At 38.6% G+C, this 15,943-nt stretch overlaps 1 protein-coding gene across 1 annotated transcript in view; it reads right to left on the bottom strand.

Annotated features, from left to right (window-relative positions):
- Positions 1–15,943, bottom strand: part of AVL9 (AVL9 cell migration associated) — a 46,856-nt gene that overhangs the window by 30,588 nt on the left and 325 nt on the right. The window lies entirely within an intron of this gene.

Genomic DNA, 15,943 nt, shown 5'->3' with positions numbered 1-15,943 from the left:
TTATGTACTTATAGAACAGCAGTATTTATTTCACATTCCAATCAGAACAATGAATTAAGAGCAATGGAAAGATAAAGATACCTCTAGTGGGAAGGACGGCAGAATGAGTTAAGCTATATGAAAAGCATGCATTTGCTGAGAATACTTTTTTTTTTTTAAAAAAAAAAAAAAAAAAAAAAAAAAAGTCCAGAATAAAGCTGAGAGACCTGGCTCTTGTGTTCTTTTGCCAGAATGAAGCTCGCTGGAAAAACTACTTGCTCCCCCTTGCTCTAGCCCCCAATTTGCTGTCAATACTTCAGCTGCTACCAGCGGCTCCCAACAGCAGGGATTTCTGCAGGCTCTTATGGTTTCAAATTCAACAAACTGAATAGGCATTAATGGCACCAGTGATAATCACGTTTTATATCAGACTCTTTCTTCCATAAAAATATTTAATATATGAATTCTGTATTAAGATGTGTGTATGCACATATAGAAGAGGGAAGATCACAAAATTTAGAAAAAGCAGAATTATGATTGCTTAAGTGGCCTTAATTTATCTGTTTTATCTGTACATGTCACAGTAGTTCCAATTTACATGACTGCATACTACTCCTCTCCCTCTGAAGGGGATTCATGCAGAGTACCTTAGTTTCTAAGGAGGAATCACATTTGTACAGGTTAATGGACTGCTGTTTGCACAAGTACCACCTCATATTACAGACACTGAAAAAAAGGTGGAAATAGCAAAGAGGCAAGCAGCTACAGGAAAAAAAAAAAAAAAAAAACAAAAAAAAAAACGGTAATTTAACAGCAAAGACAGCATGCAATGCCCTGGAGAACTTTATTCTACCCCTGCCTCCAGCTTGAGAGTTTCCTATGTATTTAAAAGTATTCACTGAGTATTTCAAAGCAGTCGCATCAAACTTTTTCGAAGTAGTCACCACAGGGGAGGGGGGGATTCATTTAATCCGGCTACATATGGAAAAGCAGGATCAGGGAGTCACTCTTCCAAGGCGTTCTGCATTGTCAGAGGACGCAGACATCTCCAGAGGGTGATTCATCTGATCTTTCCATCGTCTCCAAAGACAGCTAGCTTAGACTTCAAAGTCTAACTTACAGAGGACTGAAGTAATGCAGGTGAATCTCACCCTAACGCTTCCTTATCTTCTAAGCATCCTGCTCAACATCTATGGCTCAGCTTACACAATGGCTTCAATTGCAGCAAGAAACCTTTTGCTACAAAAAACATGCTTTTAACACTTAAGTAACACTGAGCAATCTTTAAAAACAGCAGTTCTTGTCTCAAGTTAGTTACACAACATTGTCATGTTACTTGCCCCTGTCTTAATAAGACCTTGAAATTCATGCATGCACATATGCAAATGTGATAGTGAGCAAGGCAGAGAGAATCTCAATTCTATCATTTCCAAGCTTTTCAACAGGAGCCTCAATAAAATTCTTCTTCTCAGCCTGCATGTGTCAATTGTGCAGTAGAGCTGTCCTAGTGAAGACTAATACAAAACAAAATGATTTTTTTCCTTATCTTGTTCTTTAAACTTAAGAACAACCATTAGAGACTTTTCCCCTGTTCCTTCTCTCTCTCTCTCTATGCAAAGGAGAAATAAAAATCATTAGCACATATAACCATTAGAAAAAAATATCTGCAAATATGAGAAAGAATTTGTTAATAAAGCTAGACAGTCAATATGAACAAAGAAATAAATGCAAGTTCTCAGCTGATTGTCTAAGCAGATTTTGCAGTTATATTTTATTTTAATAAAATACATTTTTAAAAATAATTAAAAAAAAATATTTTAATTCACTTTTAATTCAGGTGAATTAAAGAGAACTCCTCAACAAAATGAATTTTGTTTTAAGAGTCAAACACCTCAGAGACTTCAGAAGAACTTATATAAAACATGAACCACCACTTTTTCCAGTCATTTTTTTTATTCTTCCAAGTGTCAAGGACCTTCATTAAAGGTGGAAATACTATCATGCCCATCAAATGTTTTTTTGATGGCAATATTTTCTGCCTTTCCTATTTCCTTGCTATGCGTATAGGCTGCTGCTGAAATTTAGAACTAAAAAAAAAAAAAAAAAAAAAAAAATCAATAAAGTACTATGTTGTGATTTAATGAAGAATAATAACAGTGCTCTTCAGTGCACAGAGCGTGGTAATTCTCATTGATTACCAAGTTCAAACAAAATACAACCCCGCTCCCCCCACAAACTGAACTACAACTGAATTTTTGAAATTGACTTTCTTATTTTACCTGTGATTTGGCTACATTAACTAACCTTTTGTAAACAATTTTTACTGAATCTAACAGGAATTGGCATCTGCACAACAAACTGGGTCCAAAGAAGTTACTGATACACAGTACCATCTTGTTTGGGGAATGAAAACAAAACAAAATAAAGCCATGTAGGCAATCTGGTTTTGTTCCTCCCATTTAAAACAATCTCCTAGCCAGAGTAAGTTTGCCAGACTAAACCACGGTACGAGAAGATGAGACAGAAAAATGCATTTCAGTTCTACATTTAAGTACTGACTAGGACTATATAGTTATTTAAAAAAGAGAGAGAGAGAAGAAAGAGAAAGAAGTATTCATAAGGATTTGATAAAGAAACGTGCACAAAATACATATGCATCTAAACTAACACCTGAACATCAGATAGTAGTCCCTCGCATTGATTTTCAAACCTTACCAGAAAATAAAGTTCATTATCTTCCCTGTGTGAGAGAACTGTTGTTAAATGTTAGCAATCACAGTAAGAGTTTGATTCTCCATGAACTTTAAAATGAGTGATAATTTAACATGTGCATGGTACAGGTTCCCTACCCGCCTCATTCCACCCGCTATCCCATGCTTGAACTACTTCAGATACAAGTTAACCCTTCCTAGCCAACACAGTTACAATACATACCCTCCTCTTTCATGTAAAGACTTCTGAATATTTCTTTTCTGACTACAGATAAAGAAATCCTCTCCCCAAAGAAGTTCATCCACTGCTTCAACAGGCAGAGGATTTTACCTCAAAATTAATGCAAACCTGAAACATTCACAAGTACAGCATTATTTTAAAGATAAGTTTTTTTTTTTTTTTTTTTTAAAGCAAGTTGCAAAGTTTCATGAATTTATTTTGCATGAAGTAAATCTATTCCATTCTAGGAAACAATCATTCTAGTGTTCTCTTGATTACTTGCACTAAGTCAATAGGTAGGATAATTGCTTCAATAAATAAAAAGAGCTCAGCAGAAAACACTTATTCCTATTTATGAAAACCTTTTCATTCATAAATTACTTCAGCATGTTTCAATACTTGGATACCAACTCTTCCTCTCTTGTTTAAGGACGAAAAGAAGCTCTTCATTAAAAGTCAGTATTAAAAAAAAAAAAAAAATCCAGATACATTAGTCTTAGCATAACCAGATCCAGGGGAAACCAGAACACCAACGATTTTTATCTGAGTCACCATAACTGCAGCATGCAGCCAAAGGAAACTCAAAGCACATTGTTCTCAGTGCTGAAGGATTGCATTTATTATTTAAATCATAATTTATTCTTCCCCCTTCATTATATGACAAATCAAAGAGATCAGGATCCACTGGGCAAAGAATAGTAATGCCTACATACTAAACACCTCTAACAGCATATCATATAAATATAAAAACCACGTAACAGTGATAGAAAATCAATGTATTATAAATAGGTAAGACATCTGTCTTTTCTAACCTTCCAGTTTCATGATCAACTGAATTCTCTCATACCATTAGACCTACAGAGCAACCACTCAAGTCATAACGACACCGCTTGTATTTCTATCGGTGCATGGTGCAACCATTCAAGATTGCTAACCAGGTTTGTAGAGTTTTTACTCTTATGCCATTAAAAGTTAAAATAACCTTAAAACCCCTAATCTTCATACTTGTTTCTAAACTCATCTTAGTATATATTCTGGACATTCCCCTCAATACTTTGCTTTTATAATAATACAATTCAACTCTGATGTAAATCCTGTACTTTGGAGACTTTTTCCATATCATTCTTCTTAAAGTAAGTAAATGCTCCTTCCAAAAAGTAAAGCTCCTTCCAGAAGAGGAACGCAGTATTATTGCAGCCATTGCAGCCTAGGGACTTGCTAGGTAACTCTGTGCCCTCAAGGAAAGACTTTGTGGTCTTACAAAAACAGGAGAGAATTTGGACGGGATTAGCTCTCAAGAAGGTACAAGGTAACAGAGAGCTCAGCTTTCTCGCTAAAGCAAAAGAAGGTAACGCTCTGCTAGCTGTTAAGTTACTTCTGACCACAGCAGTGACTGGTACAGACTGAGTCAGCAGTAACCTCATCTTCCGTCCACAGAAGCTGCTGTGAGGCTAGATACTTACAGGGGCTGGTAACCCTTCCTCACTCCCCGGCCAGCACCTAAACCACACCATGGACGAGACTCAGATGTGCACCCTTTCCCCTGCTCTGCCACACAGCTTGTTTCCCAACACAAGGAAGCCTACACAGACAGGCAGGGAGTTGTCAGAGGATCCAGTGGATCCCTCTTTCTGGAAAACTGGGGGACCAGGAGAGTAGGCATTCTTCAGAAACAGCCATTGCATCTATCCATAGAACAAGTACTGGTGAACTGATGCAGTCCAAGCTAGTAATCCTCTTGTTTTATGACTTGACAGGCGTTTAGGATGCTTACTGCAAGAATCCTGATGGTCCCAAAACAGTTCTTAGTTCCTTACAAGTTTCAGCACCAGGATTAAACCTAAGCACAGATAAGCTCACTACCAAGTCTGAGGCTGAGGAAGTTACACAAAGACAACAGCGTTACACACTACACAACCTGCTCTGCCCCAGGGGATCCTAACGGCGCGGGCAGCCCCATGCCCTATCCCCCAGCAGGTCACAATAGGCAGGGAACTTGCTTCCAGTTTTTCCTGTCAGAAACGCTGTAAGCAAGCTGTTAGAAACAACACTCCTGCCCAAGTGTCATAGCTCAGCACCACTTAGAAGCTATAGGCCAGATGACCAAATACAGACAAACAGACTCTAAAATTTGGCAGTATTAGGACAGGAAACATGAAGTCCAGACTTGCAGGTTCTAACTTACTGCAACTAGAAGTGACCTTTGGTAAGTCATGTTACATTTTTGCACCTCCCTCTGTCACATCTGCATGTAAACTACAATTGCCAACTTTACAAGTGTGCTGGGAGTCCAAGTTACTATTTGGAAGCACTTTGAAATAGGCGTATGAAAGGTACCACACAAAAAAGCATGTTTTACATGTCTAGCATTCATTCATTTATCCAAGTGAGGTCAAAATTACTTACAAAATTAATGATGGCAGAAGGTGTTATGTAACTGCAGGTAAATATTTAAAAGCCTTCTCAATTTACACAGTAGAGTAACTACAGAGAAAATAATCAGTATGGAACTGGAAAGAGAAGCACTGATCGTTTCCACTATGGCACTTCAAGGAAGCGCCTACAGAGCAAACAGCTCTTTAAATTTTAAGAACCAAACTCAAAAACCCAAAGCAAACAAACAAACATAAACTATCATACTTAGTAGTTTTTCTTGAAAAAAGGAATACAACATACTAATTGAACAGAATAGGGAGATATTCAAAGTGTGGAATTCACCATTACTTCCGAAAGAGATCAGAACCTGTGGTGCTGTTCACAGAACTGAAGTGTCAGATACTAATTTCACTGTACATTTAACAGTGCCTTGTGTATTTAAAATGACTATCACTCCATGCTAATCTGAGTAGCCACTTTTCTAATAAAAGCTAAGAGTCTCTTTCAAGATTTCAACCTGTTGAACATAAGAAGCAAATCCATATATTTCCACCTAGCACACAATAGCTTATAGGCTAGTCTTTAATACTCAATGTATGATATCATTAACTTAGCAACATTAGAGAATCTCATGCTTGTAACACCCCCCTGAAGTGCTTAAATACTTTTACTACAATTACTCTGTTTTAGTTCCCTATTTAAGTGATATGTTTAAGGTTATCAACAGCAACATGAGCCAGGAACAAAACCCTTTGGCTTGATTCTGGTCCAGTATCTTTCCAAGACAGTTCTGTTTCTATCGCTCCCTTAACAGGATTTTATTTAATCACTAGACAGGATTACCTATTGCATAATATCTACCTCTATGTGCTCCCCCAAAAGCACAGACTCAAGAATATTAAAGATGACAAGGCATGTGCTTCACTTACTCTGTGAAGACAATGTCAACCAAATGTGTAACAGAAGCACTGCTGCTGGGTTGGCAAAGATCAGGAAGAGGAAAAAGGAATTAATTTTCCAGTGAACTGGAGTCTTAGAGGAAAGCCAGCAGACAAACTGAGAATAAGTCATGCTAGAAGTAATCTCCTGAATAAAAGAAAAAAAGACAGATGCCTCAAGAAAGGCTGCCTGTGATTTAGGAAAGTATTCAGTATCTTCATTCAGAAAGACAACACAGGAGAAGACAAAAGGAGACTTGGAAACTGTAAACAATGCTCAGAACAGTTTATAGAAACAGCAAACTAACCACACGTGTTTCCTAGATGTCTCCTAATTCTGCAAACAAGTTGAAGCAAATTAAAGGACACACTTCTCCCTAAAAATTCAAAACATACTCAATCTTCCTTCCAGAAAAAAATCATGTATCAGTTCTGTCATTCCTGATTGCAAGTTTTATTAGCACAAGGAACAGAATGTATAATCAGTCACCCAAGATAGGGGCCTTGTTCTTCAAACACAGTCCACCCAAAGAACACACTCACATAGACATGCAGGTCTAACAATACTCGAGGGAAAACAAATATCATACTCATATCAATGAGTTAAAATACTTGGAAGTATTTTGAAGATCCTTAGAGCAAATTTCAGTATTCCAAAAGCATGCAGAATATTTTTTATTTAGAGTATTCCACTACCACATCTGGGACATTTGCAATGTCACTCTTCATTGGCATATAGGAAAGCAGGTCAAGATTAGCTGCCATTATTTTTACACAATATGAATCCCAAGCAACCACAAGTGACTGGTCATGGGAGCAGTCCAAGACACACATAGTACTTTCCCATTATCCGCACTTCTACTGCGGCACAATTAGGAGTTTCTGTGTTTCAGTAAATAAGGAGTACGTAGAGTATATTCAAACACTTCAGGAGTACAGTAAGGGCTTAGTAAAGCAATGTTCACTCATTGCACTAGGAGAGCAGTGAGCTGCAGCACTGGGCTGTGGACACCAAGTGCAATAAAGCTGGACTTTGTGCCTCTTTTTCATAGAACAGTGAAGTGAGATTATGGGCACGGTTGGTGACACGGTCAAAGCCAGAGTTTACGCAGATGCAATAACCACAAAGCCTCACGTAAAGCATAAACAGAAGATTAGGTTTCCTGTGCCAGATCAGGCAGTATAGTAGTAGAAGGACCATATACTTCCTCAACAACCAGTCAGTGGGCTTATGTCTTCTGTTTCCTGCAAGTTTTTCTGGCTGTGCTGAAACCAGTTTTTCTTCCTCTCCTTTTAAAAAGGTCAATCATTTCTCAATTCACCTTCAGAATGAAGGACTTTGAGTGAGCATGATGTTCTAAACCTATACCCTCAGAGACCATTCCTCATCTGCCAACCCACATAAACAAAACTTAAGACACAGAGCTCAAATGAGCACCCGAAGATCCTATCAAACAAGATCTCTCTACCAGAGTTAGCTATGGCAGTATGCCTCACGACTCTCAATCTTCTACTTCAACAGTAAGGTCTCCCCGTTTATTTTTCAACACATGACTTGCATTTACTAGTCAATTTCTGTTCAGATTACATTTTTGCTGAAGATCTCTATCATGAGTTTTTTTTCCACATCATTTCATGCTCTCAAAATTAAAATGTTAAGGCAAATTAAATTCTTGATCTTTCACTTAAAATGGGAGGACAGAAAATACTTTATGATTCTGGAAAAAAAAAACAAACAAAACCCAAAAAAAACTCAGAAAAACACTTCTTCATTTGCTTTGAAATCCATAGCCATTTACCACCTCAGCTCCTGAAAACTATTATGAAATTCAGTATCAGCTGCTGCAGAAGACAAAGGACCAACAGTCCCAAATCTTACAACCCTTTGCAGAAGCAAGTGTAACCAAGCAGAACATAACCGAGACCCAGAGAGCTCGGCCAGTAACTGCTCACAGAAACTACCCATCCACTGATATTCTGAGACCGGTAACAATTTCTGTGGCAAATCCTTCTACTTTGAACTTATGCCAGTATGCTTTTCTGACTGATTAAGAATTTCTCTCATAAGCAAACTGTTTCCTCATAATATTTTCCCCTGTTTACGCTCAAGTTTCATAGGCATTTAGAGCCTTTTTTCAATTAAAAAAAACTACGCATAGCATTATTAATTAGGTAAGGAAAGTAATATCTTGAAAACACTTCTCTCACATACCCATAACAAGCAGCAAACCCTTTGCTGGAAGGTGTAATAAGTACTTATTGTAGGCTATTAAAGCTGAGACAGAATGAAGACCATGACAAAATACTGTCTAATCATTATCGCTCATATGATTCTCCCTGTAAATCATCTTCAGACATCACAGCTTGCTACAGCATAGAAAGGTTCCAAATTAAACTATTTGGACAGAATTAAACTGTTCAGAAAAAACATTTTAGATAGAAATTAACATGCCTTTTTCTTTAACCTAAGTTTCTCTGTGTTCTAGTAACTAGAAACTGTATACACCAAGAGAAAGAATTCACATGGTGTAGTGAACAGGTGAAAGCAAAGATACAGCCAAATGAGAAACTAAAAAACAACAACAAAAAAAGCAGCTTAGTGGCATAACATTTTAGATTTTGGGGGGTCTTTGTTGTTACAAGTTTTACAGTTTCAGGGTCTGGATTTTACTGTTTATTTGAATTTATGTTTTTAATGATGAATTTCATTTTTTTGTTTTTTTAAACAATTTACTCATTTCTTTCTCCCATGCAGAATTTATCTTTAAATGATTAGCTGTAGGAAAGCAAACAAATAAACCAGTTCAAGCAAGGTCCCTAACAGCTATTCAGTTAGAGGCTCGTAAATAATAAAAAATTAAGAAGAAAAGAAATACTTGAACAAGATTAGCTCTTTTTTATGGGACTACAGTGAGCCCACACCCAGAATTCATTTCAGGCAAAGTGAAATGACTTCCTTAAGTCTCACTTCATGTGTATCTTACGCAGCCTAAGAAGCGTGTGGAAAGTATTACTATACCAAAACAGTGTTTTACCTTCACAGGTAACAGTATGAGCAACTATATATGATAAAGGGTTGTAGCTCCTGTCCATTTCTGCTTAGGTCACGCTTCCATCCTCTATCATCACCAAACAGGTAACAAAGAAATTAAGTTTCTTGAAATACTAATTAAATGTTAAAATTAATTAAATTAGATGTTAAAACTGCATTGTAAAGTTAAGTGTTAAAATTAAATCTCCCAGGCCCCAAAGACCAGGAAGAAAGTCTGGAGGAAAGATCTGCCTTTATAGAGGCAGATCAGGTTTGAGGTCCCTTAAACAAGCTGCACATACACAAGTCAGTGGGCCCTGATGAGATGCAGTCGCAAGGGCTGAAGGAGCTGGCAGATGTCAGTGCAAGACCACTCCCAATCACCTTTGAAAGGTCATGCTGATCAGGAAAGGTGCCTGAGGACTGGAAGAAAGCAAATATCCACCTCTGTCTTCAAGAAGGAAGATCCAGGGAACTATAGGCCAGGCAGCCTCACCTTGATCCCTGGGAAGGTGATGGAGCAGCTCATCTTGGACACCATTTCCAGGCACGTGAAGGACAAGGCGGCAATCAAGAGTAGTCAGCAGGGATTCATAAAGGGGAAAACATGCTTAAGCACTCTGACAACCTTCTAGGATGAGATGGCTGGCTGAGCAGGTGAGGAGAGCGCAGGGGATGCTGTCCAGCTTGGCTTTTGACACTGTCTCCTGTAACATGCCCATAGACAAGCTGATGAAGTGTGGCCTAGAGGAGCAGGCGGTGAGGTGGATTGAAGACCGGCTGAATGGCCGAGCTCAGAGGGTTGTGATCAGTGGCGTGAAGTCTAGTTGGAGGCCAGAGGTCAATACTGGGCCCAGTATAGCTCAGCTATTCATCAGTGACCTTGACGATGGGGCAGAGTGCGCCTCTGCAAGCTTGCCGAGGATCCCAAACTGGGAGGAGTGGCTGATACACCAGAGGGTTGTGCTGCCAGTCAGAGGGACCCCAGGAGGCTGGAGACGTGGACAGATGGGAACCTCATGAACTTCAACACTGGCCAGTGCAGAGTCCTGCCCTATGTAACAAGCTGGGAGCTGGCCTGCTGGAAAGCAGCTTTGCAGAGAAGGACCTGAGAGTCCTGGTGGGCAACAAGGTTGAATATGAGCCAGCAATGTGCCCTTGCAGCAAAGTTGGCCAATGGTACGCTGGGCTGCACTAGACAGAGCGTTGCCAGCGTGTCGAGGGAGATGATTCTGCCCCTCTGCTCAGCCTTGGTGAGGCCATTCCTGGAGTGCTGGGTCTCATCCTGGGCTTCCCAGTACAAGAGAGATGTGGAGCTCCTGGGGTGAGTCCAGAGAAGGGCCATGAAAGATGTTTAAGGGACTGGAGCATTTTTCATACAAGAAAAGGCTGAGAGCGCTGATTCTGTTTAGCCTTGAGGAGGGAAAGGTTGGAGGGATCTTATCAATGTGTATAAATATCTGGAGGGAAGGTATAAAGAAGGTGGACATAGACTCTTCTCAGTGGTGCTCAATGACATGACAAGAAGCCCTGGGCAGAAAACTAAACCACAGAAAGGTCCACCTGAATCAAAGGAAAAACCTTTTTACTGTCAGAGTGACAGAGCACTGGAACAGGTTGCCCAGAGTGGCTGTGGAGTCTCCTTCTCTGGAGATATTTAAAAAACCACCTGGATGCAATCCTGGGAAATGTGCTCCAGGCGACCCTTCTTGAGCAGGGGAGCAGGACTAACTGATCTCTAAATGTCCCTTCCTCAACTGCTCTATGATCCTTTTTCAGTCTCTTCATTTCAGATGAACAAAAATGTATACTACTCAAGACCCTTGCATATTTCATGATATTTGCTGTTTTATTTAAGCAATGACAAGGGTTCCCACAACAATACACACTATACTTACACAGCAAAGAAACTCATCACAAGAGATGCTTCAAGCAAATTATCATTGCCTTCTTTAATGACCTGTTTGAGAGCCTCTCAAATACCAGATGTATCTACTTTCCAGACAAGCTTCTCCTTCCATTCTGCAAGAACCTTACTATAACTACATTTTCTCTTTGGCAAATAGATATATTAAATACAGCATACAGTACTTTCTGGATATTTCATCAGTATCACTGTATGACTTAGTAATTGATAAGCCTAGAGAAGCAGGCTGGAGATCTGCTAGTGCAAACACAAACAAAAACATACAGCTCTCCACAGGCTCGCTCATATTAGTCAGAGAACACTCCCTTAGATGTGTTAATATGTGCCATCTTAACAGTGAGTAAGAACTCCAGATTTGTAGTAATTCCATAGAAAACTACATCCTCAGACTGCACAATCCTGCTGACAGTTTTATACGAATGGTACACCGTAGCCTTGTTTCTTATATAAGCCTATTCTACACAGGAGAAAAGAAAAAAAAAGAGGAAAAAAGGACTAAACATTAACCATGTGCCCTTGAAAGGACCATGTAGAATAACCATCACATTCACACTATGTATCAAAAGGCACACATGAATGGACCAATCTGTTGAGTCTCATTCTTTTTTTTTTTTTTTTTTAAAAAAAAAATGTATATGAAAAAATTTGAGAGCTATACAAGAAGTTCCTATACATTTCTAAACTGCATCTAAAATTATTTGCTGCATATATTAACTTTTTCTTACACTTAGCTTTAACTTAAAGAACAGAAACTGTTCTTTAAAATATCTACATTCCGTATACATCTTCTGGAAGTCTATTGAGGAAACATGAATAGAAACATAAGACTTTAAGAGAGTCTTCTCAGCCAAGCAAGTTCAATCCCCGTTGTAACAGGCAAGCTTGCTATATGACCTCTTATTTTTAAACTCATCAAGTTCAGTCTTAATTGTTCCCATTTGAAAGTAGCTTAAGAATTTCACTTGGTTAGCTAGTAGTTTCTCATCCTCAACCTCAAATGTAATTACACAGAGTTCATATCCTTTTGTCCTGGTGCCAGTCCTGCCCTTAACTAAAAGTTGTTTTTCCTCCCTTCTTGTCTTTCACCTTCTAACATTCTCTTGGAATATCATTTTATGCAGTATAGTGGTTCAACAAGCTCTTCAAACGCCATAAACAAACACAACCACCAAAAACAGAAGTGCCAGGCTACAACTGTCATGAGACACTTCTCATTCCCATGCTAGTCTTCACCTTCTTCCAGCAGAGCCATTTTCTGCAGATGCACACTACAGAAACAGAACCAGTGAACCAACCAACTCAAAATCAAAACATCAAAACAAATCTTACTTTTTGGTCACTTTAGTTCCCCATGTCACATTACAGCTGAGCTACCTTCCTCTCACAGCAGTGTGGAGGCAGGAGAGGAAAAGGGGAAAATGTTCCCCTATTTATAGGGCTGGCTTACAGTGGTCAATCCAGCTACAGCCTAAAAACTCATTTTACTAGCCTATATATCCAAGCTCTACCTTCCCCTCCTATAAAACATGTTGCCCAAGAGCTATCTCATCCACTCCTGGAACTGACAGAGATAGCCTGAACCAATCTTTCTGAAAGATGATGGTCAGAATTTTTATACATCAGTACATATATTAACACACTGTAGGACTACATTTGTTTTCTTCCTGCCCTCAGTCACACTTTTGTGGCTTATAATTATCCTTGATCACATGCAGATATTTTTCTTTTCCAGAGGTCTCTTGGCATTAATTCTCATACCTATAATGTTATTACTACTCATTCCTTTGCATGTTTTCGTATTGCATCCCTCTATCATTTCAGCATTAGCATCCATTCTTGTAAGATATTCCAACCTTCCTTTGTAATGCTGACCCAAGTTTGCTCATCATCAGGTTAGAATGTACTGTTTATAGTAATTACTACAATTACCATTGTTACATTGTCCCAAAGTCAGTCTTGAGAAACACTTGCAAGCACCTTTCAGACCAGCAGTTCCTCTTCAACACAAATTTTTTGCTGTTTCCTCCCCTTTAAGCTGTTCTCCACTCAAGTTCTAGTTCTTGTACTAATTCTCCAATACAGTCACTTTATAAAGTACCACAAAATAAATTATTTTCTAAGACATCATTGAATTCCAGGCAGATTTGTGCATTTATATATATAAAAATACATATTTTTATATATATATATAATACTAATCTGCCTAGAAGTTGATATTATATATTTATATTGCATATATACATAGAAACATATATTGTATATATATAAATACATACGTTGTGTGTATATATATATATACACACACACACACACATATATATATATATATGAAAACACTGTTCTTGTTTTTACATAAAGGTAAACCAATTGTTTACGCTTATGAAAGATGCAGGTCAGTCGGGCATGATCTACCTTAAGCAAATCCACACAGGACTCATTCTACTTACTTTCATATTGTTAATTAATTCTTCCCTTCAAAAATTCTCTAGAGCCTTGCATATTACTGATGTCAACCTCATTAGGCTACAGCTGCGCAGATCTCTGCCTCCAATTCTTTTAAGAAACATTTTCCAAATTTCAGTAACAAACCTGTCAAGTTGGAGGTAGTATATATTTAAAGTCTTTGCTTTGAGGACTTCAGCTTCAGTTCTTCCTAAATTCTGAAACAAGTTAAATGACTCCATTAATCAAGCTTACTGAATTTAGTTTTTGCGCTCTCATCCCATCTTTGCTTTCATGCTTGATATCAGTTTTTACTGAAAAAACGAGACTTTGAACTTGTTCAAATCATGCAAATTATCATAAATCTCCCCTTTTCCTACTGACCTCCCTCCTCCAGTTCTTATATTTACGTGGCTAAAGAGCCCTTTACTGAGATCTCCTTTAGAAAGTCTGCCTGTTTGCGATTCTAACAATTTTCGTTCTATTTCTACAGTTTTTAATCTCAGTGACACAGCTACCCATTCCAGTCTCCAACTACCTTCCTCTGCAAATTCTCCAGTCAAAAAGATTTTGATTTGGAGGCTTTGCCATCCAATTTTGACAAGACTTGAAAGTTTCCTTCCATAAACATTTTATTGGCAATGAGATAAGACTCAGTTATCAATAAATTTATAACTTCTGTTTTGTTATTGCAACAGCACTGCATAGCTACAAGAACAGAAGATCTCCAAAGAAGCAACAAAAGCCACATCTGCTTTTGTCTCCAACCTACATTTCTTCCATGTGGCCAAAAACAAGTGAGGGCAAAAACGTGCTATTCTTCCTACAAACACTCAACCGCTGCTGATCTCTTAACAGTCTTTGACAAGGAAGTGACTGATAAATACTGCAAACCTAGCTCCATGATCCAGTTACTTCACAGAAACTGATCCTGCAAACATGCACATTTAAATGGGCCTTACATACCCTGGGAAATGAAGCGCTACAAAATCATGCAGGTTTTTCAGAAAAGATTTAGCAACACAGTGCATAACATCGCTCTCAAGTTCCAGCTGCTGTTGGTATGATCTTCTTTTACCCGTTGCCATCCTGTGCTTGTTTTGCTTACCAAAGCACAACAAAAATCAGTTTAACTCCTTTTCACTTTGTACTAAGTAAGCTGGTTTTGGATCAATTCTCAGATAATTAGTATGATGTACAGTGTTCTTCTGGAAACGTTCCTAGAGACTAAGAACACCCTAGGGTAAGGAAACTGGTCTGCCCTCTCTTGCTTTCAAAAGGGCTTCTTCTAGGAATGTCGAAGGATGCCGGTAAATCAGTGCTCTGGGTTACTAGACCATTCAGCTCTCTAACAACTGAAACATATTGGACCATTTCAAAAAGCAGACAGTTTCATCCACCCTTCCAGACAGGGGGGAAGGGGAAGAGCATTAGCAAACAGCTACCCCTATTGAAATGGTGAAATATAATCTTTAAAGACTAGTTTATGGGAGAAAAGAAGAAAGAGGAAGGAAACAAAAGGAAAAGAACAATCGTAACAAATCGTTAAACATTCACTGATGGAAGTTAGAAGCTGAAGGCACAAAATTTGGTTTTGATCACTACAACTACCCTGACTGGCACTTCCTACACCATTTGTTTACCAGAAATACTACTAGTCATGCGAACTCACAGCAAGTCAATTCCATCCAACTACATCTATCTGCTCTGATAATAACAGAGCAACTACGCTTGGTGACTGGCTGGTTTACAAAATCTACAGACTGCAACTTCTTTTTCCCCTTTAGGAATAGCAAGCACAAGAGTTCAAAATTTTCCTGCCACATAACCATACTTAAAACAAAAAACCTCAACAGCACAACCATCTGAAAAGCACAGTTATTCATCATTTTATCATTTCAAATTTATGTGTATTTCTGCACACAGAAATCAGTACCTTTCTAAGCAGAGATCAGTATTTACTCAACCTCAATTCTTCTAGAGACTGCCGAATCACTAGGAGCTTAAACACCAGTTTCATTTTAATACTGTAACATGAAGCCAAACATTGCTTGAATAGCCATTATTTTATTGGCTCAAATACAATTCCTACCGATACAAAACAAGCTTTTAAAAAAAAACACTCCCTTGTAACAGAGCTCTTAAAATTGAAAATCGCAGAGAAAAATAGGAAAAAAAGAAAAAAGGAAAAAAAGAAAACAGAGGCTATCCCCCCCCCCCCCCCCCCCGGCAGAGCCTCACCGAGGCCTCCCCAGCTCCCTGCGTTGCTGAGGGAAGGAGGGGCCCCGCCAGGCGGGGTTGAGGCCCCTCAACCTCCAA

The sequence above is a fragment of the Rhea pennata genome, chromosome 2 (genome assembly GCF_028389875.1).
Source record: "Rhea pennata isolate bPtePen1 chromosome 2, bPtePen1.pri, whole genome shotgun sequence".
Taxonomy (NCBI): Eukaryota; Metazoa; Chordata; class Aves; order Rheiformes; family Rheidae; genus Rhea; species Rhea pennata.
Note: the sequence above shows the minus strand (reverse complement) of the source record. Positions and strands in the feature narration are given on the sequence as shown.